The following is a 23991-nucleotide window of genomic DNA, read 5'->3' on the forward strand; positions in this document are numbered from 1 at the left end:
TGGCAGTGTCTGTTAAGCAGTTCTCTTTAGTGTATGGCATTGCCTGTTAAGCAGTTGTCTTTGGTGTATGGCAGTGTCTGTTAAGCAGTTGTCTTTGGTGTATGGCATTGCCTGTTAAGCAGTTGTCTTTGGTGTATGGCAGTGTCTGTTAAGCAGTTGTCTTTGGTGTATGGCATTGCCTGTTAAGCAGTTGTCTTTGGTGTATGGCAGTGTCTGTTAAGCAGTTGTCTTTGGTGTATGGCAGTGTCTGTTAAGCAGTTGTCTTTGGTGTATGGCATTGCCTGTTAAGCAGTTGTCTTTGGTGTATGGCATTGTCTGTTAAGCAGTTGTCTTTGGTGTATGGCATTGCCTGTTAAGCAGTTGTCTTTAGTGTATGTCATTGTCTGTTAAGCAGTTGTCTTTGGTGTATGGCATTGCCTGTTAAGCAGTTGTCTTTGGTGTATGGCATTGTCTGTTAAGCAGTTGTCTTTGGTGTATGGCATTGCCTGTTAAGCAGTTGTCTTTGGTGTATGGCATTGTCTGTTAAGCAGTTGTCTTTGGTGTATGGCATTGCCTGTTAAGCAGTTGTCTTTGGTGTATGGCATTGTCTGTTAAGCAGTTGTCTTTGGTGTATGGCATTGCCTGTTAAGCAGTTGTCTTTGGTGTATGGCAGTGTCTGTTAAGCAGTTGTCTTTGGTGTATGGCAGTGTCTGTTAAGCAGTTGTCTTTGGTGTATGGCATTGCCTGTTAATCAGTCATCTTTGGTGTACGGTAGTGTCTGTTAAGCAGTTGTCTTTGGTGTATGGCATTGTCTGTTAAGCACTTGTCTTTGGTGTATGGCATTGCCTGTTAAGCAGTTGTCTTTGGTGTATGGCATTGTCTGTTAAGCACTTGTCTTTGGTGTATGGCATTGCCTGTTAAGCAGTTGTCTTTGGTGTTTGGCATTGTCTGTTAAGCAGTTGTCTTTAGTGTATGCCATTGTCTGTTAAGCAGTTGTCTTTGGTGTATGGCATTGTCTGTTAAGCAGTTGTCTTTTGTGTATGGCATTGCCTGTTAAGCAGTTGTCTATAGTGTATGGCATTGCCTGTTAAGCAGTTGTCTTTGGTGTATGGCAGTGTCTGTTAAGCAGTTGTCTTTGGTGTATGGCAGTGTCTGTTAAGCAGTTGTCTTTGGTGTATGGCATTGCCTGTTAAGCAGTAATCTTTGGTGTATGGCAGTGTCTGTTAAGCAGTTGTCTTTGGTGTATGGCATTGTCTGTTAAGCAGTTGTCTTTGGTGTATGGCATTGCCTGTTAAGCAGTTGTCTTTGGTGTATGGCAGTGTCTGTTAAGCAGTTGTCTTTGGTGTATGGCATTGCCTGTTAAGCAGTTGTCTTTGGTGTATGTCATTGTCTGTTAAGCAGTTGTCTTTGGTGTATGGCATTGCCTGTTAAGCAGTTGTCTTTGGTGTATGGCAGTGTCTGTTCAGCAGTTGTCTTTGGTGTATGGCATTGCCTGTTAAGCAGTTGTCTTTGGTGTATGGCAGTGTCTGTTAAGCAGTTGTCTTTGGTGTATGGCAGTGTCTGTTAAGCAGTTGTCTTTGGTGTATGGCAGTGTCTGTTAAGCAGTTGTATTTGGTGTATGGCGTTGTCTGTTAAGCAGTTGTCTTTGGTGTATGGCAGTGTCTGTTAAGCAGTTGTCTTTGGTGTATGGCAGTGTCTGTTAAGCAGTTGTCTTTGGTGTATGGTGTTGTCTGTTAAGCAGTTGTCTTTGGTGTATGGCGTTGCCTGTTAAGCAGTCATCTTTGGTGTACGGTAGTGTCTGTTAAGCAGTTGTCTTTGGGGTATGGCATTGTCTGTTAAGCACTTGTCTTTGGTGTATGGCATTGCCTGTTAAGCAGTTGTCTTTGGTGTATGGCAGTGTCTGTTAAGCAGTTGTATTTGCTGCATGGCATTGTCTGTTAAGCAGTTGTCTTTTGTGTATGGCATTGCCTGTTAAGCAGTTGTCTATAGTGTATGGCATTGCCTGTTAAGCAGTTGTCTTTGGTGTATGGCAGTGTCTGTTAAGCAGTTGTCTTTGGTGTATGGCAGTGTCTGTTAAGCAGTTGTCTTTGGTGTATGGCATTGCCTGTTAAGCAGTAATCTTTGGTGTATGGCAGTGTCTGTTAAGCAGTTGTCTTTGGTGTATGGCATTGTCTGTTAAGCAGTGGTCTTTGGTGTATGTCAGTGTCTGTTAAGCAGTTGTCTTTCGTGTATGGCATTGTCTGTTAAGCAGTTGTCTTTGGTGTATGGCATTGAATGTTAAGCAGTTGTCTTTGGTGTATGGCATTGCCTGTTAAGCAGTTGTCTTTGGTGTATGGCGTTGTCTGCTAAGCAGTTGTCTTTAGTTTATGGCGTTGTCTGTTAAGCAGTTGTCTTTGGTGTTTTTCAGTGTCTGTTAAGCAGTTGTCTTTGGTGTATGGCATTGTCTGTTAAGCAGTTGTCTTTGGTGTATGGCAGTGCCTGTTAAGCAGTTGTCTTTAGTTTATGGCATTGTCTGTTAAGCAGTTGTCTTTGGTGTATGGCATTGCCTGTTAAGCAGTTGTCTTTGGTGTATGGTATTGCCTGTTGAGCAGTTGTCTTCAGTGTATGGCATTGCCTGTTAAGCAGTTGTCTTTGGTGTATGGCATTGCCTGTTAAGCAGTTGTCTTTAGTGTATGTCATTGCCTGTTAAGCAGTTGTCTTTGGTGTATGGCATTGCCTGTTAAGCAGTTGTCTTTGGTGTATGTCATTGTCTGCTAAGCTGTTGTCTTTAGTTTATGGCGTTGTCTGTTAAGCAGTTGTCTTTGGTGTATGGCGTTGTCTGTTAAGCAGTTGTCTTTGGTGTATGGCATTGTCTGTTAAGCAGTTGTCTTTGGTGTATGGCATTGTCTGTTAAGCAGTTGTCTTTGGTGTATGGCATTGTCTGTTAAGCAGTTGTCGAGGGTGTATGGCATTGCCTGTTAAGCAGTTGTCTTTGGTTTATGGCATTGCCTGTTAAGCAGTTGTCTTTAGTGTATGGCATTGTCTGTTAACCAGTTGTATTTGGTGTATGGCATTGTCTGTTAAGCAGTTGTCTTTGGTGTATGGCATTGCCTGTTAAGCAGTCATCTTTGGTGTACGGTAGTGTCTGTTAAGCAGTTGTCTTTGGTGTATGGCATTGTCTTTTAAGCAGTTGTCTTTGGTGTATGGCATTGTCTGTTAAGCAGTTGTCTTTGCTGTATGGCATTGTCTGTTAAGCAGTTGTCTTTAGTGTATGGCATTGCCTGTTAAGCAGTTGTCTTTAGTGTATGGCATTGTCTGTTAAGCAGTTGTATTTGCTGCATGGCATTGTCTGTTAAGCAGTTGTCTTTTGTGTATGGCATTGCCTGTTAAGCAGTTGTCTATAGTGTATGGCATTGCCTGTTAAGCAGTTGTCTTTGGTGTATGGCAGTGTCTGTTAAACAGTTGTCTTTGGTGTATGGCAGTGTCTGTTAAGCAGTTGTCTTTGGTGTATGGCATTGCCTGTTAAGCAGTAATCTTTGGTGTATGGCAGTGTCTGTTAAGCAGTTGTCTTTGGTGTATGGCATTGTCTGTTAAGCAGTTGTCTTTGGTGTATGGCAGTGTCTGTTAAGCAGTTGTCTTTCGTGTATGGCATTGTCTGTTAAGCAGTTGTCTTTGGTGTATGGCATTGCCTATTAAGCAGTTGTCTTTGGTGTATGGCATTGCCTGTTAAGCAGTTGTCTTTGGTGTATGGCATTTTCTGTTAAGCAGTTGTCTTTGGTGCATGGCATTGTCTGCTAAGCAGTTGTCTTTAGTTTATGGCTTTGTCTGTTAAGCAGTTGTCTTTAGTTTATGGCGTTGTCTGTTAAGCAGTTGTCTTTGGTGTATAGCATTGTCTGTTAAGCAGTTGTCTTTGGTGTATGGCATTGTCTGTTAAGCAGTTGTCTTTGGTGTATGGCATTGCCTGTTAAGCAGTTGTCTTTGGTGTATGGCAGTGTCTGTTAAGCAGTTGTCTTTGGTGTATGGCATTGTCTGTAAAGCAGATGTCTTTGGTGTATGGCATTGTCTGTTAAGCAGTTGTCTTTGGTGTATGGCATTGTCTGTTAAGCAGTTGTCTTTGGTGTATGGCACTGTCTGTTAAGCAGTTGTCTTTTGTGTATGGCATTGCCTGTTAAGCAGTTGTCTATAGTGTATGGCATTGCCTGTTAAGCAGTTGTCTTTGGTGTATGGCAGTGTCTGTTAAACAGTTGTCTTTGGTGTATGGCATTGCCTGTTAAGCAGTTGTCTTTGGTGTATGGCATTGTCTGTTAAGCAGTTGTCTTTGGTGTATGGCATTGTCTGTAAAGCAGTTGTCTTTGGTGTATGGCATTGTCTGTTAAGCAGTTGTCTTTGGTGTATGGCATTGCCTGTTAAGCAGTTGTCTTTAGTTTTTGGCATTGTCTGCTAAGCAGTTGTCTTTAGTTTATGGCGTTGCCTGTTAAGCAGTTGTCTTTGGTGTATTTCAGAGTCTGTTAAGCAGTTGTCTTTGGTGTATGGCATTGTCTGTTAAGCAGTTGTCTTTGGTGTATGGCATTGCCTGTTAAGCAGTTGTCTTTAGTTTATGGCATTGTCTGTTAAGCAGTTGTCTTTGGTGTATGGCATTGCCTGTTAAGCAGTTGTCTTTGGTGTATGGCATTGCCTGTTAAGCAGTTGTCTTTGGTGTATGGCATTGCCTGTTAAGCAGTTGTCTTTAGTGTATGTCATTGCCTGTTAAGCAGTTGTCTTTGGTGTATGGCATTGCCTGTTAAGCAGTTGTCTTTCGTGTATGTCATTGTCTGCTAAGCAGTTGTCTTTAGTTTATGGCGTTGTCTGTTAAGCAGTTGTCTTTGGTGTATGGCGTTGTCTGTTAAGCAGTTGTCTTTGGTGTATGGCATTGTCTGTTAAGCAGTTGTCTTTGGTGTATGGCATTGTCTGTTAAGCAGTTGTCTTTGGTGTATGGCATTGTCTGTTAAGCAGTTGTCTTTGGTGTATGGCATTGCCTGTTAAGCAGTTGTCTTTGGTGTATGGCATTGCCTGTTAAGCAGTTGTCTTTAGTGTATGGCATTGTCTGTTAAGCAGTTGTCTTTGGTGTATGGCATTGCCTGTTAAGCAGTTGTCTTTAGTTTTTGGCATTGTCTGCTAAGCAGTTGTCTTTAGTTTATGGCGTTGTCTGTTAAGCAGTTGTCTTTGGTGTATGGCATTGCCTGTTAAGCAGTTGTCTTTGGTGTATGGCATTGCCTGTTAAGCAGTTGTCTTTCGTGTATGGCATTGCTTGTTAAGCAGTTGTCTTTGTTGTATGGCATTGTCTGTTAAGCAGTTGTCTTTGGTGTATGGCATTGTCTGTTAAGCAGTTGTCTTTGGTGTATGGCATTGCCTGTTAAGCAGTAATCTTTGGTGTACGGTAGTGTCTGTTAAGCAGTTGTCTTTGGTGTATGGCATTGTCTGTTAAGCAGTTGTCTTTGGTGTATGGCATTGTCTGTTAAGCAGTTGTCTTTGGTGTATGGCATTGTCTGTTAAGCAGTTGTCTTTGGTGTATGGCATTGTCTGTTAAGCAGTTGTCTTTAGTGTATGGCATTGTCTGTTAAGCAGTTGTCTTTGGTGTATGGCATTGTCTGTTAAGCAGTTGTCTTTGGTTTATGGCATTGCCTGTTAAGCAGTTGTCTTTGGTGTATGGCATTGCCTGTTAAGCAGTTGTCTTTAGTGTATGGCATTGTCTGTTAAGCAGTTGTATTTGGTGTATGGCATTGTCTGTTAAGCAGTTGTCTTTGGTGTATGGCATTGTCTGTTAAGCAGTTGTCTTTGGTGTATGGCAGTGTCTGTTAAGCAGTTGTATTTCGTGTATGGCATTGCCTGTTAAGCAGTTGTCTTTGGTGTATTTGAGTGTCTGTTAAACAGTTGTCTTTGGTGTATGGCATTGTCTGTTAAGCAGTTGTCTTTGGTGTATGGCATTGCCTGTTAAGCAGTTGTCTTTAGTTTATGGCATTGTCTGTTAAGCAGTTGTCTTTGGTGTATGGCATTGTCTGTTAAGCAGTTGTCTTTGGTGTATGGCAGTGTCTGTTAAGCAGTTGTCTTTCGTGTATGGCATTGCCTGTTAAGCAGTTGTCTTTGGTGTATTTGAGTGTCTGTTAAGCAGTTGTCTTTGGTGTATGTCATTGCCTGTTAAGCAGTTGTCTTTGGTGTATGGCATTGCCTGTTAAGCAGTTGTCTTTGGTGTATGGCACTGCCTGTTAAGCAGTTGTCTTTGGTGTATGTCATTGTCTGCTAAGCAGTTGTCTTTAGTTTATGGCGTTGTCTGTTAAGCAGTTGTCTTTGGTGTATGACGTTGTCTGTTAAGCAGTTGTCTTTAGTTTATGGCGTTGTCTGTTAAGCAGTTGTCTTTGGTGTATGGCATTGCCTGTTGAGCAGTTGTCTTCAGTGTATGGCATTGCCTGTTAAGCAGTTGTCTTTAGTGTATGACATTGCCTGTTAAGCAGTTTTCTTTGGTGTATGGCATTGCCTGTTAAGCAGTTGTCTTTGGTGTATGTCATTGTCTGCTAAGCAGTTGTCTTTAGTTTATGGCGTTGTCTGTTAAGCAGTTGTCTTTGGTGTATGGCGTTGTCTGTTAAGCAGTTGTCTTTGGTGTATGGCATTGTCTGTTAAGCAGTTGTCTTTGGTGTATGGCATTGTCTGTTAAGCAGTTGTCTTTGGTGTATGGCATTGTCTGTTAAGCAGTTGTCTTTGGTGTATGGCATTGTCTGTTAAGCAGTTGTCTTTGGTGTATGGCATTGCCTGTTAAGCAGTTGTCTTTGGTGTATGGCATTGCCTGTTAAGCAGTTGTCTTTAGTGTATGGCATTGTCTGTTAAGCAGTTGTCTTTGGTGTATGGCATTGTCTGTTAAGCAGTTGTCTTTAGTGTATGGCATTGTCTGTTAAGCAGTTGTCTTTGGTGTATGGCGTTGTCTGTTAAGCAGTTGTCTTTGGTGTATGGTATTGTCTGTTAAGCAGTTGTCTTTGGTGCATGGCATTGTCTGTTAAGCAGTTGTCTTTGGTGTATGGCATTGCCTGTTAAGCAGTTGTCTTTGGTGTATGGCATTGCCTGTTAAGCAGTTGTCTTTAGTGTATGGCATTGTCTGTTAAGCAGTTGTATTTGGTGTATGGTATTGTCTGTTAAGCAGTTGTCTTTGGTGTATGGCATTGTCTGTTAAGCAGTCATCTTTGGTGTACGGTAGTGTCTGTTAAGCAGTTGTCTTTGGTGTATGGCATTGTCTGTTAAGCAGTTGTCTTTGGTGTATGGCATTGTCTGTTAAGCAGTTGTCTTTGGTGTATGGCATTGCCTGTTAAGCAGTTGTCTTTGGTGTATGGCATTGCCTGTTAAGCAGTTGTCTTTAGTGTATGGCATTGTCTGTTAAGCAGTTGTATTTGGTGTATGGCATTGTCTGTTAAGCAGTTGTCTTTGGTGTATGGCATTGTCTGTTAAGCAGTTGTCTTTGGTGTATGGCATTGCCTGTTAAGCAGTCATCTTTGGTGTACGGTAGTGTCTGTTAAGCAGTTGTCTTTGGTGTATGGCATTGCCTGTTAAGCAGTTGTCTTTGGTGTATGGCAGTGTCTGTAAAGCAGTTGTATTTGCTGCATGGCATTGTCTGTTAAGCAGTTGTCTTTTGTGTATGGCATTGCCTGTTAAGCAGTTGTCTTTAGTGTATGGCATTGCCTGTTAAGCAGTTGTCTTTGGTGTATGGCATTGCCTGTTAAGCAGTTGTCTTTGGTGTATGGCATTGCCTGTTAAGCAGTTGTCTTTGGTGTATGGCATTGTATGTTAAGCAGTTGTCTTTGGAGTATGGCATTGTCTGTTAAGCAGTTGTCTTTGGTGTATGGCATTGTCTGTTAAGCAGTTGTCTTTGGTGTATGGCATTGCCTGTTAAGCAGTAATCTTTGGTGTATGGCATTGCCTGTTAAGCAGTTGTCTTTAGTGTATACCATTGTCTGTTAAGCAGTTGTCATTGGTGTATGGCATTGTCTGTTAAGCAGTTGTCTTTGGTGTATGGCAGTGTCTGTTAAGCAGTTGTCTTTGGTGTATGGCATTGCCTGTTAAGCAGTTGTCTTTAGTGTATGGCATTGCCTGTTAAGCAGTTGTCTTTGGTGTATGGTAGTGTCTGTTAAGCAGTTGTCTTTCGTGTATGCCATTGTCTGTTAAGCAGTTGTCTTTGGTGTATGGCATTGTCTGTTAAGCAGTTGTCTTTGGTGTATGGCAGTGTCTGTTAAGCAGTTGTCTTTGGTGTATGGTATTGCCTGTTAAGCAGTTGTCTTTGGTGTATGGCATTGTCTGTTAAGCAGTTGTCTTTCATGTATGGCATTGTCTGTTAAGCAGTTGTCTTTGGTGTATGGCATTGCCTATTAAGCAGTTGTCTTTGGTGTATGGCATTGCCTGTTAAGCAGTTGTCTTTGGTGTATGGCATTGTCTGCTAAGCAGTTGTCTTTAGTTTATGGCGTTGTCTGTTAAGCAGTTGTCTTTGGTGTATGGCATTGCCTGTTAAGCAGTTGTCTTTGGTGTTTTTCAGTGTCTGTTAAGCAGTTGTCTTTGGTGTATGGCATTGTCTATTAAGCAGTTGTCTTTGGTGTATGGCATTGTCTGTTAAGCAGTTGTCTTTGGTGTATGGCATTGCCTGTTAAGCAGTTGTCTTTGGTGTATGGCATTGCCTGTTAAGCAGTTGTCTTTAGTGTATGGCATTGTCTGTTAAGCAGTTGTATTTGGTGTATGGCATTGTCTGTTAAGCAGTTGTCTTTAGTTTATGGCATTGTCTGTTAAGCAGTTGTCTTTGGTGTATGGCATTGCCTGTTAAGCAGTTGTCTTTGGTGTATGGCATTGTCTGTTAAGCAGTTGTCTTTGGTGTATGGCATTGCCTGTTAAGCAGTTGTCTTTGGTGTATGTCATTGTCTGCTAAGCTGTTGTCTTTAGTGTATGGCATTGCCTGTTAAGCAGTTGTCTTTAGTGTATGTCATTGCCTGTTAAGCAGTTGTCTTTGGTGTATGGCATTGCCTGTTAAGCAGTTGTCTTTGGTGTATGTCATTGTCTGCTAAGCTGTTGTCTTTAGTGTATGGCATTGCCTGTTAAGCAGTTGTCTTTGGTGTATGTCATTGTCTGCTAAGCTGTTGTCTTTAGTGTATGGCATTACCTGTTAAGCAGTTGTCTTTAGTGAATGGCACTGTCTGTTAAGCAGTTGTCTTTGGTGTATGGCAGTGTCTGTTAAGCAGTTGTCTTTGGTGTATGGCATTGTCTGTTAAGCAGTTGTCTTTGGTGTATGGCATTGCCTGTTATGCAGTAATCTTTGGTGTATGGCAGTGTCTGTTAAGCAGTTGTCTTTGGTGTATGGCATTGCCTGTTAAGCAGTAATCTTTGGTGTATGGCAGTGTCTGTTAAGCAGTTCTCTTTGGTGTATGGCATTGTCTGTTAAGCAGTTGTCTTTGGTGTATGGCAGTGTCTGTTAAGCAGTTGTCTTTCGTGTATGGCATTGTCTGTTAAGCAGTTGTCTTTGGTGTATGGCAGTGTCTGTTAAGCAGTTGTCTTTCGTGTATGGCGTTGTCTGTTAAGCAGTTGTCTTTGGTGTATGGCATTGCCTATTAAGCAGTTGTCTTTGGTGTATGGCATTGCCTGTTAAGCAGTTGTCTTTGGTGTATGGCATTGTCTGTTAAGCAGTTGTCTTTATTGTATGGCACTGTCTGTTAAGCAGTTGTCTTTGGTGTATGGCATTGTCTGTTAAGCAGTTGTCTTTAGTGTATGGCACTGTCTGTTAAGCAGTTGTCTTTGGTGTATGACATTGTCTGTTAAGCAGTTGTCTTTGGTGTATGGCATTGTCTGTTAAGCAGTTGTCTTTGGTGTATGGCATTGTCTGTTAAGCAGTTGTCTTTGGTGTATGGCATTGTCTGTTAAGCAGTTGTCTTTGGTGTATGGCATTGCCTGTTAAGCAGTCATCTTTGGTGTACGGTAGAGTCTGTTAAGCAGTTGTCTTTGGTGTATGGCATTGTCTGTTAAGCAGTTGTCTTTAGTGTATGGCACTGTCTGTTAAGCAGTTGTCTTTGGTGTATGGCATTGTCTGTTAAGCAGTTGTCTTTAGTGTATGGCACTGTCTGTTAAGCAGTTGTCTTTGGTGTATGGCATTGTCTGTTAAGCAGTTGTCTTTGGTGTATAGCATTGCCTGTTAAGCAGTTGTCTTTGGTGTATGGCATTGCCTGTTAAGCAGTTGTCTTTGCTGTATGGCAGTGTCTGTTAAGCAGTTGTATTTGCTGCATGGCATTGTCTGTTAAGCAGTTGTCTTTTGTGTATGGCATTGCCTGTTAAGCAGTTGTCTATAGTGTATGGCATTGCCTGTTAAGCAGTTGTCTTTGGTGTATGGCAGTGTATGTTAAACAGTTGTCTTTGGTGTATGGCAGTGTCTGTTAAGCAGTTGTCTTTGGTGTATGGCAGTGTCTGTTAAGCAGTTGTCTTTCGTGTATGGCATTGTCTGTTAAGCAGTTGTCTTTGGTGTATGGCATTGCCTATTAAGCAGTTGTCTTTGGTGTATGGCATTGCCTGTTAAGCAGTAATCTTTGGTGTATGGCAGTGTCTGTTAAGCAGTTGTCTTTGGTGTATGGCATTGTCTGTTAAGCAGTTGTCTTTGGTGTATGGCAGTGTCTGTTAAGCAGTTGTCTTTCGTGTATGGCATTGTCTGTTAAGCAGTTGTCTTTGGTGTATGGCAGTGTCTGTTAAGCAGTTGTCTTTCGTGTATGGCATTGTCTGTTAAGCAGTTGTCTTTGGTGTATGGCATTGCCTATTAAGCAGTTGTCTTTGGTGTATGGCATTGTCTGTTAAGCAGTTGTCTTTGGTGCATGGCATTGTCTGTTAAGCAGGTGTCTTTAGTTTATGGCGTTGTCTGTTAAACAGTTGTCTTTAGTTTATGGCGTTGTCTGTTAAGCAGTTGTCTTTGGTGTATGGCATTGTCTGTTAAGCAGTTGTCTTTGGTGTATGGCATTGCCTGTTAAGCAGTTGTCTTTGGTGTATGGCATTGCCTGTTAAGCAGTTGTCTTTGGTGTATGGCATTGTCTGTTAAGCAGTTGTCTTTGGTGTATGGCATTGTCTGCTAAGCAGTTGTCTTTAGTTTATGGCATTGTCTGTTAAACAGTTGTCTTTGGTGTATGGCATTGTCTTTTAAGCAGTTGTCTTTGGTGTATGGCATTGTCTGTTAAGCAGTTGTCTTTGGTGTATGGCATTGCCTGTTAAGCAGTTGTCTTTGGTGTATGGCATTGCCTGTTAAGCAGTTGTCTTTGGTGTATGGCATTGTCTGTTAAGCAGTTGTCTTTGGTGCATGGCATTGTCTGCTAAGCAGTTGTCTTTAGTTTATGGCGTTGTCTGTTAAACAGTTGTCTTTAGTTTATGGCGTTGTCTGTTAAGCAGTTGTCTTTGGTGTATAGCAGTGTCTGTTAAGCAGTTGTCTTTGGTGTATGACATTGTCTGTTAAGCAGTTGTCTTTGGTGTATGGCATTGCCTGTTAAGCAGTTGTCTTTAGTGTATGGCATTGCCTGTTAAGCAGTTGTCTTTGGTGTATGGCATTGCCTGTTAAGCAGTTGTCTTTGGTGTATGGCATTGTCTGTTAAGCAGTTGTCTTTGGTGTATGGCATTGCCTGTTAAGCAGTTGTCTTTGGTGTATGGCATTGTCTGTTAAGCAGTTGTCTTTGGTGTATGGCATTGTCTGTTAAGCAGTTGTCTTTAGTGTATGGCGTTGTCTGTTAAGCAGTTGTCTTTGGTGTATGCCATTGCCTGTTAAGCAGTTGTCTTTGGTGTATGGCATTGTCTGTTAAGCAGTTATCTTTGGTGTATGGCATTGTCTGTTAAGCAGTTGTCTTTGGTGCATGGCATTGTCTGTTAAGCAGTTGTCTTTTGTGTATGGCATTGTCTGTTAAGCAGTTGTCTTTGGTGTATGGCATTGTCTGTTAAGCAGTTGTCTTTGGTGTATGGCATTGTCTGTTAAGCAGTTGTCTTTGGTGCATGGCTTTGTCTGTTAAGCAGTTGTCTTTGGTGTATGGCATTGTCTGTTAAGCAGTTGTCTTTGGTGTATGGCATTGTCTGTTAAGCAGTTGTCTTTGTTGTATGGCATTGTCTGTTAAGCAGTTGTCTTTGGTGCATGGCATTGCCTGTTAAGCAGTTGTCTTTTGTGTATGGCATTGTCTGTTAAGCAGTTGTCTTTGGTGTATGGCATTGTCTGTTAAGCAGTTGTCTTTGTTGTATGGCATTGTCTGTTAAGCAGTTGTCTTTGGTGCATGGCATTGCCTGTTAAGCAGTTGTCTTTGTTGTATGGCATTGTCTGTTAAGCAGTTGTCTTTGGTGTATGGCATTGTCTGTTAAGCAGTTGTCTTTTGTGTATGGCATTGTCTGTTAAGCAGTTGTCTTTGGTGTATGGCATTGCCTGTTAAGCAGTTGTCTTTGGTGTATGGCATTGCCTGTTAAGCAGTTGTCTTTGGTGTATGGCATTGTCTGTTAAGCAGTTGTCTTTAGTGTATGGCATTGTCTGTTAAGCAGTTGTCTTTGTTGTATGGCATTGTCTGTTAACCAGTTGTCTTTGGTGTATGGCATTGCCTGTTAAGCAGTTGTCTTTGGTGTATGGCATTGTCTGTTAAGCAGTTGTCTTTGGTGTATGGCATTGCCTGTTAAGCAGTTGTCTTTGTTGTATGGCAGTGTCTGTTAAGCAGTTGTCTTTGGTGTATGGCATTGCCTGTTAAGCAGTAATCTTTGGTGTATGGCAGTGTCTGTTAAGCAGTTCTCTTTGGTGTATGGCATTGTCTGTTAAGCAGTTGTCTTTGGTGTATGGCAGTGTCTGTTAAGCAGTTGTCTTTCGTGTATGGCATTGTCTGTTAAGCAGTTGTCTTTGGTGTATGGCAGTGTCTGTTAAGCAGTTGTCTTTCGTGTATGGCGTTGTCTGTTAAGCAGTTTTCTTTGGTGTATGGCATTGCCTATTAAGCAGTTGTCTTTGGTGTATGGCATTGCCTGTTAAGCAGTTGTCTTTGGTGTATGGCATTGTCTGTTAAGCAGTTGTCTTTATTGTATGGCACTGTCTGTTAAGCAGTTGTCTTTGGTGTATGGCATTGTCTGTTAAGCAGTTGTCTTTAGTGTATGGCACTGTCTGTTAAGCAGTTGTCTTTGGTGTATGACATTGTCTGTTAAGCAGTTGTCTTTGGTGTATGGCATTGTCTGTTAAGCAGTTGTCTTTGGTGTATGGCATTGTCTGTTAAGCAGTTGTCTTTGGTGTATGGCATTGTCTGTTAAGCAGTTGTCTTTGGTGTATGGCATTGCCTGTTAAGCAGTCATCTTTGGTGTACGGTAGTGTCTGTTAAGCAGTTGTCTTTGGTGTATGGCATTGTCTGTTAAGCAGTTGTCTTTAGTGTATGGCACTGTCTGTTAAGCAGTTGTCTTTGGTGTATGGCATTGTCTGTTAAGCAGTTGTCTTTAGTGTATGGCACTGTCTGTTAAGCAGTTGTCTTTGGTGTATGGCATTGTCTGTTAAGCAGTTGTCTTTGGTGTATGGCATTGCCTGTTAAGCAGTTGTCTTTGGTGTATGGCATTGCCTGTTAAGCAGTTGTCTTTGCTGTATGGCAGTGTCTGTTAAGCAGTTGTATTTGCTGCATGGCATTGTCTGTTAAGCAGTTGTCTTTTGTGTATGGCATTGCCTGTTAAGCAGTTGTCTATAGTGTATGGCATTGCCTGTTAAGCAGTTGTCTTTGGTGTATGGCAGTGTATGTTAAACAGTTGTCTTTGGTGTATGGCAGTGTCTGTTAAGCAGTTGTCTTTGGTGTATGGCAGTGTCTGTTAAGCAGTTGTCTTTCGTGTATGGCATTGTCTGTTAAGCAGTTGTCTTTGGTGTATGGCATTGCCTATTAAGCAGTTGTCTTTGGTGTATGGCATTGCCTGTTAAGCAGTAATCTTTGGTGTATGGCAGTGTCTGTTAAGCAGTTGTCTTTGGTGTATGGCATTGTCTGTTAAGCAGTTGTCTTTGGTGTATGGCAGTGTCTGTTAAGCAGTTGTCTTTCGTGTATGGCATTGTCTGTTAAGCAGTTGTCTTTGGTGTATGGCAGTGTCTGTTAAGCAGTTGTCTTTCGTGTATGGCATTGTCTGTTAAGCAGTTGTCTTTGGTGTATGGCATTGCCTATTAAGCAGTTGTCTTTGGTGTATGGCATTGTCTGTTAAGCAGTTGTCTTTGGTGCATGGCATTGCCTGTTAAGCAGTTGTCTTTGGTGTATGGCATTGTCTGTTAAGCAGTTGTCTTTAGTTTATGGCGTTGTCTGTTAAACAGTTGTCTTTAGTTTATGGCGTTGTCTGTTAAGCAGTTGTCTTTGGTGTATGGCATTGTCTGTTAAGCAGTTGTCTTTGGTGTATGGCATTGCCTGTTAAGCAGTTGTCTTTGGTGTATGGCATTGCCTGTTAAGCAGTTGTCTTTGGTGTATGGCATTGTCTGTTAAGCAGTTGTCTTTGGTGTATGGCATTGTCTGCTAAGCAGTTGTCTTTAGTTTATGGCATTGTCTGTTAAACAGTTGTCTTTGGTGTATGGCATTGTCTGTTAAGCAGTTGTCTTTGGTGTATGGCATTGTCTGTTAAGCAGTTGTCTTTGGTGTATGGCATTGCCTGTTAAGCAGTTGTCTTTGGTGTATGGCATTGCCTGTTAAGCAGTTGTCTTTGGTGTATGGCATTGTCTGTTAAGCAGTTGTCTTTGGTGCATGGCATTGTCTGCTAAGCAGTTGTCTTTAGTTTATGGCGTTTTCTGTTAAACAGTTGTCTTTAGTTTATGGCGTTGTCTGTTAAGCAGTTGTCTTTGGTGTATAGCAGTGTCTGTTAAGCAGTTGTCTTTGGTGTATAGCATTGTCTGTTAAGCAGTTGTCTTTGGTGTATGGCATTGTCTGTTAAGCAGTTGTCTTTGGTGTATGGCATTGCCTGTTAAGCAGTTGTCTTTAGTGTATGGCATTGCCTGTTAAGCAGTTGTCTTTGGTGTATGGCATTGCCTGTTAAGCAGTTGTCTTTGGTGTATGGCATTGTCTGTTAAGCAGTTGTCTTTGGTGTATGGCATTGCCTGTTAAGCAGTTGTCTTTGGTGTATGGCATTGTCTGTTAAGCAGTTGTCTTTGGTGTATGGCATTGTCTGTTAAGCAGTTGTCTTTAGTGTATGGCGTTGTCTGTTAAGCAGTTGTCTTTGGTGTATGCCATTGCCTGTTAAGCAGTTGTCTTTGGTGTATGGCATTGTCTGTTAAGCAGTTATCTTTGGTGTATGGCATTGTCTGTTAAGCAGTTGTCTTTGGTGCATGGCATTGTCTGTTAAGCAGTTGTCTTTTGTGTATGGCATTGTCTGTTAAGCAGTTGTCTTTGGTGTATGGCATTGTCTGTTAAGCAGTTGTCTTTGGTGTATGGCATTGTCTGTTAAGCAGTTGTCTTTGGTGCATGGCTTTGTCTGTTAAGCAGTTGTCTTTGGTGTATGGCATTGTCTGTTAAGCAGTTGTCTTTGGTGTATGGCATTGTCTGTTAAGCAGTTGTCTTTGTTGTATGGCATTGTCTGTTAAGCAGTTGTCTTTGGTGCATGGCATTGCATGTTAAGCAGTTGTCTTTTGTGTATGGCATTGTCTGTTAAGCAGTTGTCTTTGGTGTATGGCATTGTCTGTTAAGCAGTTGTCTTTGTTGTATGGCATTGTCTGTTAAGCAGTTGTCTTTGGTGCATGGCATTGCCTGTTAAGCAGTTGTCTTTGTTGTATGGCATTGTCTGTTAAGCAGTTGTCTTTGGTGTATGGCATTGTCTGTTAAGCAGTTGTCTTTGGTGTATGGCATTGCCTGTTAAGCAGTTGTCTTTGTTGTATGGCATTGTCTGTTAATCAGTTGTCTTTGGTGTATGGCATTGTCTGTTAAGCAGTTGTCTTTGGTGTATGGCATTGTCTTAAGCAGTTGTCTTTAGTGTATGGCATTGTATTAAGCAGTTGTCTTTGGTGTATGGCGTTGCCTGTTAAGCAGTTGTCTTTGGTGTATGGCAGTGTCTGTTAAGCAGTTGTCTTTGGTGTATGGCATTGTCTGTTAAGCAGTTGTCTTTGGTGTATGGCATTGCCTGTTAAGCAGTTGTCTTTGTTGTATGGCATTGCCTGTTATGCAGTTGTCTTTAGTGTATGGCATTGTCTCTTAAGCAGTTGTCTTTGGTATATGGCATTGCATGTTAAGCAGTTGTCTTTGGTGTATGGCATTGTCTGTTAAGAAGTTGTCTTTGGTATATGGCATTGCCTGTTAAGCAGTTGTCCTTGGTGTATGGCATTGTCTGTTAAGAAGTTGTCTTTGGTATATGGCAGTGCCTGTTAAGCAGTTGTCTTTGGTGTATGGCATTGTCTGTTAATCAGTTGTCTTTGGTGTATGGCATTGTCTCTTAAGCAGTTGTCTTTGGTGTATGGCATTGTCTGTTAAGCAGTTGTCTTTAGTGTATGGCATTGTCTGTTAAGCAGTTGTCTTTGTTGTATGGCATTGTCTGTTAACCAGTTGTCTTTGGTGTATGGCATTGCCTGTTAAGCAGTTGTCTTTGGTGTATGGCATTGTCTGTTAAGCAGTTGTCTTTGGTGTATGACATTGTCTGTTAAGCAGTTGTCTTTGGTGTATGACATTGTCTGTTAAGCAGTTGTCTTTGGTGTATGGCATTGTCTGTTAAGCAGTTGTCTTTGGTGTATGGCATTGCCTGTTAAGCAGTTGTCTTTGTTGTATGGCATTGTCTGTTAATCAGTTGTCTTTGGTGTATGACATTGTCTGTTAAGCAATTGCTTTGGTGTATGGCATTGTCTTAAGCAGTTGTCTTTAGTGTATGGCATTGTATTAAGCAGTTGTCTTTGGTGTATGGCGTTGCCTGTTAAGCAGTTGTCTTTGGTGTATGGCGTTGCCTGTTAAGCAGTTGTCTTTAGTGTATGGCATTGTCTTAAGCAGTTGTCTTTAGTGTATGGCATTGTATTAAGCAGTTGTCTTTGGTGTATGGCGTTGCCTGTTAAGCAGTTGTCTTTGGTGTATGGCATTGCCTGTTAAGCAGTTGTCTTTAGTGTATGGCATTGTCTTAAGCAGTTGTCTTTGGTGTATGGCATTGCCTGTTAAGCAGTTGTCTTTGTTGTATGGCATTGTCTGTTAAGCAGTTGTCTTTGGTGCATGGCATTGCCTGTTAAGCAGTTGTCTTTGTTGTATGGCATTGTCTGTTAAGCAGTTGTCTTTGGTGTATGGCATTGTCTGTTAAGCAGTTGTCTTTTGTGTATGGCATTGTCTGTTAAGCAGTTGTCTTTGGTGTATGGCATTGCCTGTTAAGCAGTTGTCTTTGGTGTATGGCATTGCCTGTTAAGCAGTTGTCTTTGGTGTATGGCATTGTCTGTTAAGCAGTTGTCTTTAGTGTATGGCATTGTCTGTTAAGCAGTTGTCTTTGTTGTATGGCATTGTCTGTTAACCAGTTGTCTTTGGTGTATGGCATTGCCTGTTAAGCAGTTGTCTTTGGTGTATGGCATTGTCTGTTAAGCAGTTGTCTTTGGTGTATGGCATTGCCTGTTAAGCAGTTGTCTTTGTTGTATGGCATTGTCTGTTAATCAGTTGGCTTTGGTGTATGGCATTGTCTGTTAAGCAGTTGTCTTTGGTGTATGGCATTGTCTTAAGCAGTTGTCTTTAGTGTATGGCATTGTATTAAGCAGTTGTCTTTGGTGTATGGCGTTGCCTGTTAAGCAGTTGTCTTTGGTGTATGGCAGTGTCTGTTAAGCAGTTGTCTTTGGTGTATGGCATTGTCTCTTAAGCAGTTGTCTTTGGTGTATGGCATTGCCTGTTAAGCAGTTGTCTTTGTTGTATGGCATTGCCTGTTATGCAGTTGTCTTTAGTGTATGGCATTGTCTCTTAAGCAGTTGTCTTTGGTATATGGCATTGCATGTTAAGCAGTTGTCTTTGGTGTATGGCATTGTCTGTTAAGAAGTTGTCTTTGGTATATGGCATTGCCTGTTAAGCAGTTGTCTTTGGTGTATGGCATTGTCTGTTAAGAAGTTGTCTTTGGTATATGGCAGTGCCTGTTAAGCAGTTGTCTTTGGTGTATGGCATTGTCTGTTAATCAGTTGTCTTTGGTGTATGGCATTGTCTCTTAAGCAGTTGTCTTTGGTGTATGGCATTGTCTGTTAAGCAGTTGTCTTTAGTGTATGGCATTGTCTGTTAAGCAGTTGTCTTTGTTGTATGGCATTGTCTGTTAACCAGTTGTCTTTGGTGTATGGCATTGCCTGTTAAGCAGTTGTCTTTGGTGTATGGCATTGTCTGTTAAGCAGTTGTCTTTGGTGTATGGCATTGCCTGTTAAGCAGTTGTCTTTGTTGTATGGCATTGTCTGTTAATCAGTTGTCTTTGGTGTATGACATTGTCTGTTAAGCAGTTGTCTTTGGTGTATGGCATTGTCTTAAGCAGTTGTCTTTAGTGTATGGCATTGTATTAAGCAGTTGTCTTTGGTGTATGGCGTTGCCTGTTAAGCAGTTGTCTTTGGTGTATGGCGTTGCCTGTTAAGCAGTTGTCTTTAGTGTATGGCATTGTCTTAAGCAGTTGTCTTTAGTGTATGGCATTGTATTAAGCAGTTGTCTTTGGTGTATGGCGTTGCCTGTTAAGCAGTTGTCTTTGGTGTATGGCATTGCCTGTTAAGCAGTTGTCTTTAGTGTATGGCATTGTCTTAAGCAGTTGACTTTGGTGTATGGCGTTGCCTGTTAAGCAGTTGTCTTTGGTGTATGGCATTGCCTGTTAAGCAGTTGTCTTTAGTGTATGGCATTGTCTTAAGCAGTTGTCTTTAGTGTATGGCATTGCCTGTTAAGCAGTTGTCTTTGGTGTATGGCATTGTCTGTTAAGCAGTTGTCTTTAGTTTATGGCGTTGTCTGTTAAGCAGTTGTCTTTGGTGTATGGCATTGCCTGTTAAGCAGTTGTCTTTGGTGTATGGCGTTGCCTGTTAAGCAGTTGTCTTTGGTGTATGGCATTGTCTGTTAAGCAGTTGTCTTTGGTGTATGGCATTGTCTGTTAAGCAATTGTCTTTGGTGCATGTCATTGCCTGTTAAGCAGTTGTCTTTGGTGTATGGCATTGCGGTTAAGCAGTTGTCTTTGGTGCATGGCGTTGCCTGTTAAGCTGTTGTCTTTGGTGTATGGCTGTGTCTGTTAAGCAGTTGTCTTTGGTGTATGGCATTGTCTGTTAAGCAGTTGTCTTTGGTGTATGGCGTTGCCTGTTAAGCAGTTGTCTTTGGTGTATGGCATTGCCTGTTAAGCAGTTGTCTTTGGTGCATGGCGTTGCCTGTTAAGCTGTTGTCTTTGGTGTATGGCTGTGTCTGTTAAGCAGTTGTCTTTGGTGTATGGCATTGTCTGTTAAGCAGTTGTCTTTGGTGTATGGCGTTGCCTGTTAAGCAGTTGTCTTTGGTGTATGGCAGTGTCTGTTAAGCAGTTGTCTTTAGTGTATGGCATTGCCTGTTAAGCAGTTGTCTTTGGTGTATGGCATTGTCTGTTAAGCAGTTGTCTTTGGTGTATGGCGTTGCCTGTTAAGCAGTTGTCTTTGGTGTATGGCATTGTCTGTTAAGCAGTTGTCTTTGGTGTATGGCATTGCCTGTTAAGCAGTTGTCTTTGGTGTATGGCATTGTCTGTTAACCAGTTGTCTTTGGTGTATGGCATTGTCTTAAGCAGTTGTCTTTAGTGTATGGCATTGTATTAAGCAGTTGTCTTTGGTGTATGGCGTTGCCTGTTAAGCAGTTGTCTTTGGTGTATGGCGTTGCCTGTTAAGCAGTTGTCTTTAGTGTATGGCATTGTCTTAAGCAGTTGTCTTTAGTGTATGGCATTGTATTAAGCAGTTGTCTTTGGTGTATGGCGTTGCCTGTTAAGCAGTTGTCTTTGGTGTATGGCATTGCCTGTTAAGCAGTTGTCTTTAGTGTATGGCATTGTCTTATGCAGTTGTCTTTAGTTTATGGCGTTGTCTGTTAAGCAGTTGTCTTTGGTGTATGGCATTGCCTGTTAAGCAGTTGTCTTTGGTGTATGGCGTTGCCTGTTAAGCAGTTGTCTTTGGTGTATGGCATTGTCTGTTAAGCAGTTGTCTTTGGTGTATGGCATTGTCTGTTAAGCAGTTGTCTTTGTTGTATGGCATTGCCTGTTATGCAGTTGTCTTTAGTGTATGGCATTGTCTCTTAAGCAGTTGTCTTTGGTATATGGCATTGCATGTTAAGCAGTTGTCTTTGGTGTATGGCATTGTCTGTTAAGAAGTTGTCTTTGGTATATGGCATTGCCTGTTAAGCAGTTGTCTTTGGTGTATGGAATTGTCTGTTAAGAAGTTGTCTTTGGTATATGGCATTGCCTGTTAAGCAGTTGTCTTTGGTGTATGGCATTGTCTGTTAATCAGTTGTCTTTGGTGTATGGCATTGTCTCTTAAGCAGTTGTCTTTGGTATATGGCATTGCCTGTTAAGCAGTTGTTTTTGGTGTATGGCATTGTCTGTTAAGCAGTTGTCTTTGGTGTATGGCATTGTCTGTTAAGCAGTTATCTTTGGTGTATGGCATTGCCTGTTAAGCAGTTGTCTTTGGTGTATGGCATTGCCTGTTAAGCAGTTGTCTTTGGTGTATGGCATTGTCTGTTAAGCAGTTGTCTTTGGTGTATGGCATTGCATGTTAAGCAGTTGTCTATAATGTATAGCATTGCCTGTTAAGCAGTTGTGTTTGGTGTATGGCAGTGTCTGTTAAGCAGTTGTCTTTGGTGTATGGCAGTGTCTGTTAAGCAGTTGTCTTTGGTGTATGGCATTGCCTGTTAAGCAGTAATCTTTGGTGTATGGCAGTGTCTGTTAAGCAGTTGTCTTTGGTGTATGGCATTGTCTGTTAAGTAGTTGTCTTTGGTGTATGGCAGTGTCTGTTAAGCAGTTGTCTTTGGTGTATGGCATTGTCTGTTAAGCAGTTGTCTTTGGTGTATGGCATTGCCTATTAAGCAGTTGTCTTTGGTGTATGGCATTGCCTGTTAAGCAGTTGTCTTTGGTGTATGGCATTGTCTGCTAAGCAGTTGTCTTTAATTTATGGCGTTGTCTGTTAAGCAGTTGTCTTTAGTTTATGGCATTGTCTGTTAAGCAATTGTCTTTGGTGTATGGCATTGTCTGTTAAGCAGTTGTCTTTGGTGTATGGCATTGTCTGTTAAGCAGTGGTCTTTGGTGTATGGCATTGTCTGTTAAGCAGTTGTCTTTGGTGTATGGCATTGCCTGTTAAGCAGTTGTCTTTGGTGTATGGCATTGCCTGTTAAGCAGTTGTCTTTGGTGTATGGCATTGTCTGTTAAGCAGTTGTCTTTGGTGTATGGCATTGTCTGTTAAGCAGTTGTCTTTGGTGTATGGCATTGCCTGTTAAGCAGTTGTCTTTGGTGTATGGCATTGCCTGTTAAGCAGTTGTCTTTGGTGTATGGCATTGCCTGTTAAGCAGTTGTCTTTGGTGTATGGTATTGTCTGTTAAGCAGTTGTCTTTGGTGTATGGCATTGTCTGTTAAGCAGTTGTCTTTGGTGTATGGCATTGTCTGTTAAGCAGTTGTCTTTAGTGTATGGCGTTGCCTGTTAAGCAGTTGTCTTTGGTGTATGGCATTGTCTGTTAAGCAGTTATCTTTGGTGCATGGCATTGTCTGTTAAGCAGTTGTCTTTGGTGCATGGCATTGTCTGTTAAGCAGTTATCTTTGGTGTATGGCATTGTCTGTTAAGCAGTTGTCTTTGGTGCATGGCATTGTCTGTTAAGCAGTTGTCTTTTGTGTATGGCATTGTCTGTTAAGCAGTTGTCTTTGGTGCATGGCTTTGTCTGTTAAGCAGTTGTCTTTGGTGTATGGCATTGTCTGTTAAGCAGTTGTCTTTGGTGTATGGCATTGTCTGTTAAGCAGTTGTCTTTGGTGTATGGCATTGTCTGTTATGCAGTTGTCTTTGGTGTATGGCATTGTCTGTTAAGCAGTTGTCTTTTGTGTATGGCATTGTCTGTTAAGCAGTTGTCTTTGGTATATGGCATTGCCTGTTAAGCAGTTGTCTTTAGTGTATGGCATTGTCTTAAGCAGTTGTCTTTGGTGTATGGCATTGCCTGTTAAGCAGTTGTCTTTGGTGTATGGCATTGCCTGTTAAGCAGTTGTCTTTAGTGTATGGCATTGTCTGTTAAGCAGTTGTCTTTGGTGTATGGCATTGTCTCTTAAGCAGTTGTCTTTGGTGTATGGCATTGCCTGTTAAGCAGTTGTCTTTGGTGTATGGCATTGCCTGTTAAGCAGTTGTCTTTGGTGTATGGCATTGCCTGTTAAGCAGTTGTCTTTAGTGTATGGCATTGTCTGTTAAGCAGTTGTCTTTGGTGTATGGCATTGCCTGTTAAGCAGTTGTCTTTGGTGTATGGCATTGCCTGTTAAGCAGTTGTCTTTAGTGTATGGCATTGTCTGTTAAGCAGTTGTCTTTGGTGTATGGCATTGTCTCTTAAGCAGTTGTCTTTAGTGTATGGCATTGTCTCTTAAGCAGTTGTCTTTGGTGTATGGCATTGCCTGTTAAGCAGTTGTCTTTGGTGTATGGCATTGCCTGTTAAGCAGTTGTCTTTAGTGTATGGCATTGTCTCTTAAGCAGTTGTCTTTGGTATATGGCATTGCCTGTTAAGCAGTTGTCTTTGGTGTATGGCATTGTCTGTTAAGCAGTTGTCTTTGGTGTATGGCATTGTCTGTTAAGCAGTTATCTTTGGTGTATGGCATTGCCTGTTAAGCAGTTGTCTTTGGTGTATGGCATTGCCTGTTAAGCAGTTGTCTTTGGTGTATGGCAGTGTCTGTTAAGCAGTTGTCTTTGGTGTATGGCATTGCCTGTTAAGCAGTTGTCTTTGGTGTATGGCAGTGTCTGTTAAGCAGTTGTCTTTGGTGTATGGCATTGTCTCTTAAGCAGTTGTCTTTGGTGTATGGCATTGCCTGTTAAGCAGTTGTCTTTGGTGTATGGCATTGCCTGTTAAGCAGTTGTCTTTAGTGTATGGCATTGTCTCTTAAGCAGTTGTCTTTGGTGTATGGCATTGCCTGTTAAGCAGTTGTCTTTGGTGTATGGCAGTGTCTGTTAATCAGTTGTCTTTGGTGTATGGCATTGTCTCTTAAGCAGTTGTCTTTGGTGTATGGCATTGTCTGTTAAGCAGTTGTCTTTGGTGTATGACAGTGTCTGTTATTCAGTTGTCCTTGGTGTATGGCATTGTCTCTTAAGCAGTTGTCTTTGGTATATGGCATTGCCTGTTAAGCAGTTGTCTTTGGTGTATGGCATTGTCTGTTAAGCAGTTGTCTTTGGTGTATGGCATTGTCTGTTAAGCAGTTATCTTTGGTGTATGGCATTGCCTGTTAAGCAGTTGTCTTTGGTGTATGGCATTGCCTGTTAAGCAGTTGTCTTTGGTGTATGGCATTGTCTGTTAAGCAGTTGTCTTTGGTGTATGGCATTGCATGTTAAGCAGTTGTCTATAGTGTATGGCATTGCCTGTTAAGCAGTTGTCTTTGGTGTATGGCAGTGTCTGTTAAGCAGTTGTCTTTGGTGTATGGCATTGCCTGTTAAGCAGTAATGTTTGGTGTATGGCAGTGTCTGTTAAGCAGTTGTCTTTGGTGTATGGCATTGTCTGTTAAGCAGTTGTCTTTGGTGTATGGCAGTGTCTGTTAAGCAGTTGTCTTTGGTGTATGGCATTGTCTGTTAAGCAGTTGTCTTTGGTGTATGGCATTGCCTATTAAGCAGTTGTCTTTGGTGTATGGCACTGCCTGTTAAGCAGTTGCCTTTGGTGCATGGCGTTGCCTGTTAAGCAGTTTTCTTTAGTGTATGGCATTGTCTCTTAAGCAGTTGTCTTTGGTATATGGCATTGCATGTTAAGCAGTTGTCTTTGGTGTATGGCATTGTCTGTTAAGAAGTTGTCTTTGGTGTATGGCATTGTCTCTTAAGCAATTGTCTTTGGTATATGGCATTGCCTGTTAAGTAGTTGTCTTTGGTGTATGGCATTGTCTGTTAAGCAGTTGTCTTTGGTGTATGGCATTGTCTGTTAAGCAGTTATCTTTGGT

Source organism: Phyllobates terribilis, unplaced genomic scaffold (genome assembly GCF_046119375.1).
Source record: "Phyllobates terribilis strain yellow unplaced genomic scaffold, ASM4611937v1 Scaffold_52__1_contigs__length_9100884, whole genome shotgun sequence".
Classification (NCBI taxonomy): Eukaryota; Metazoa; Chordata; class Amphibia; order Anura; family Dendrobatidae; genus Phyllobates; species Phyllobates terribilis.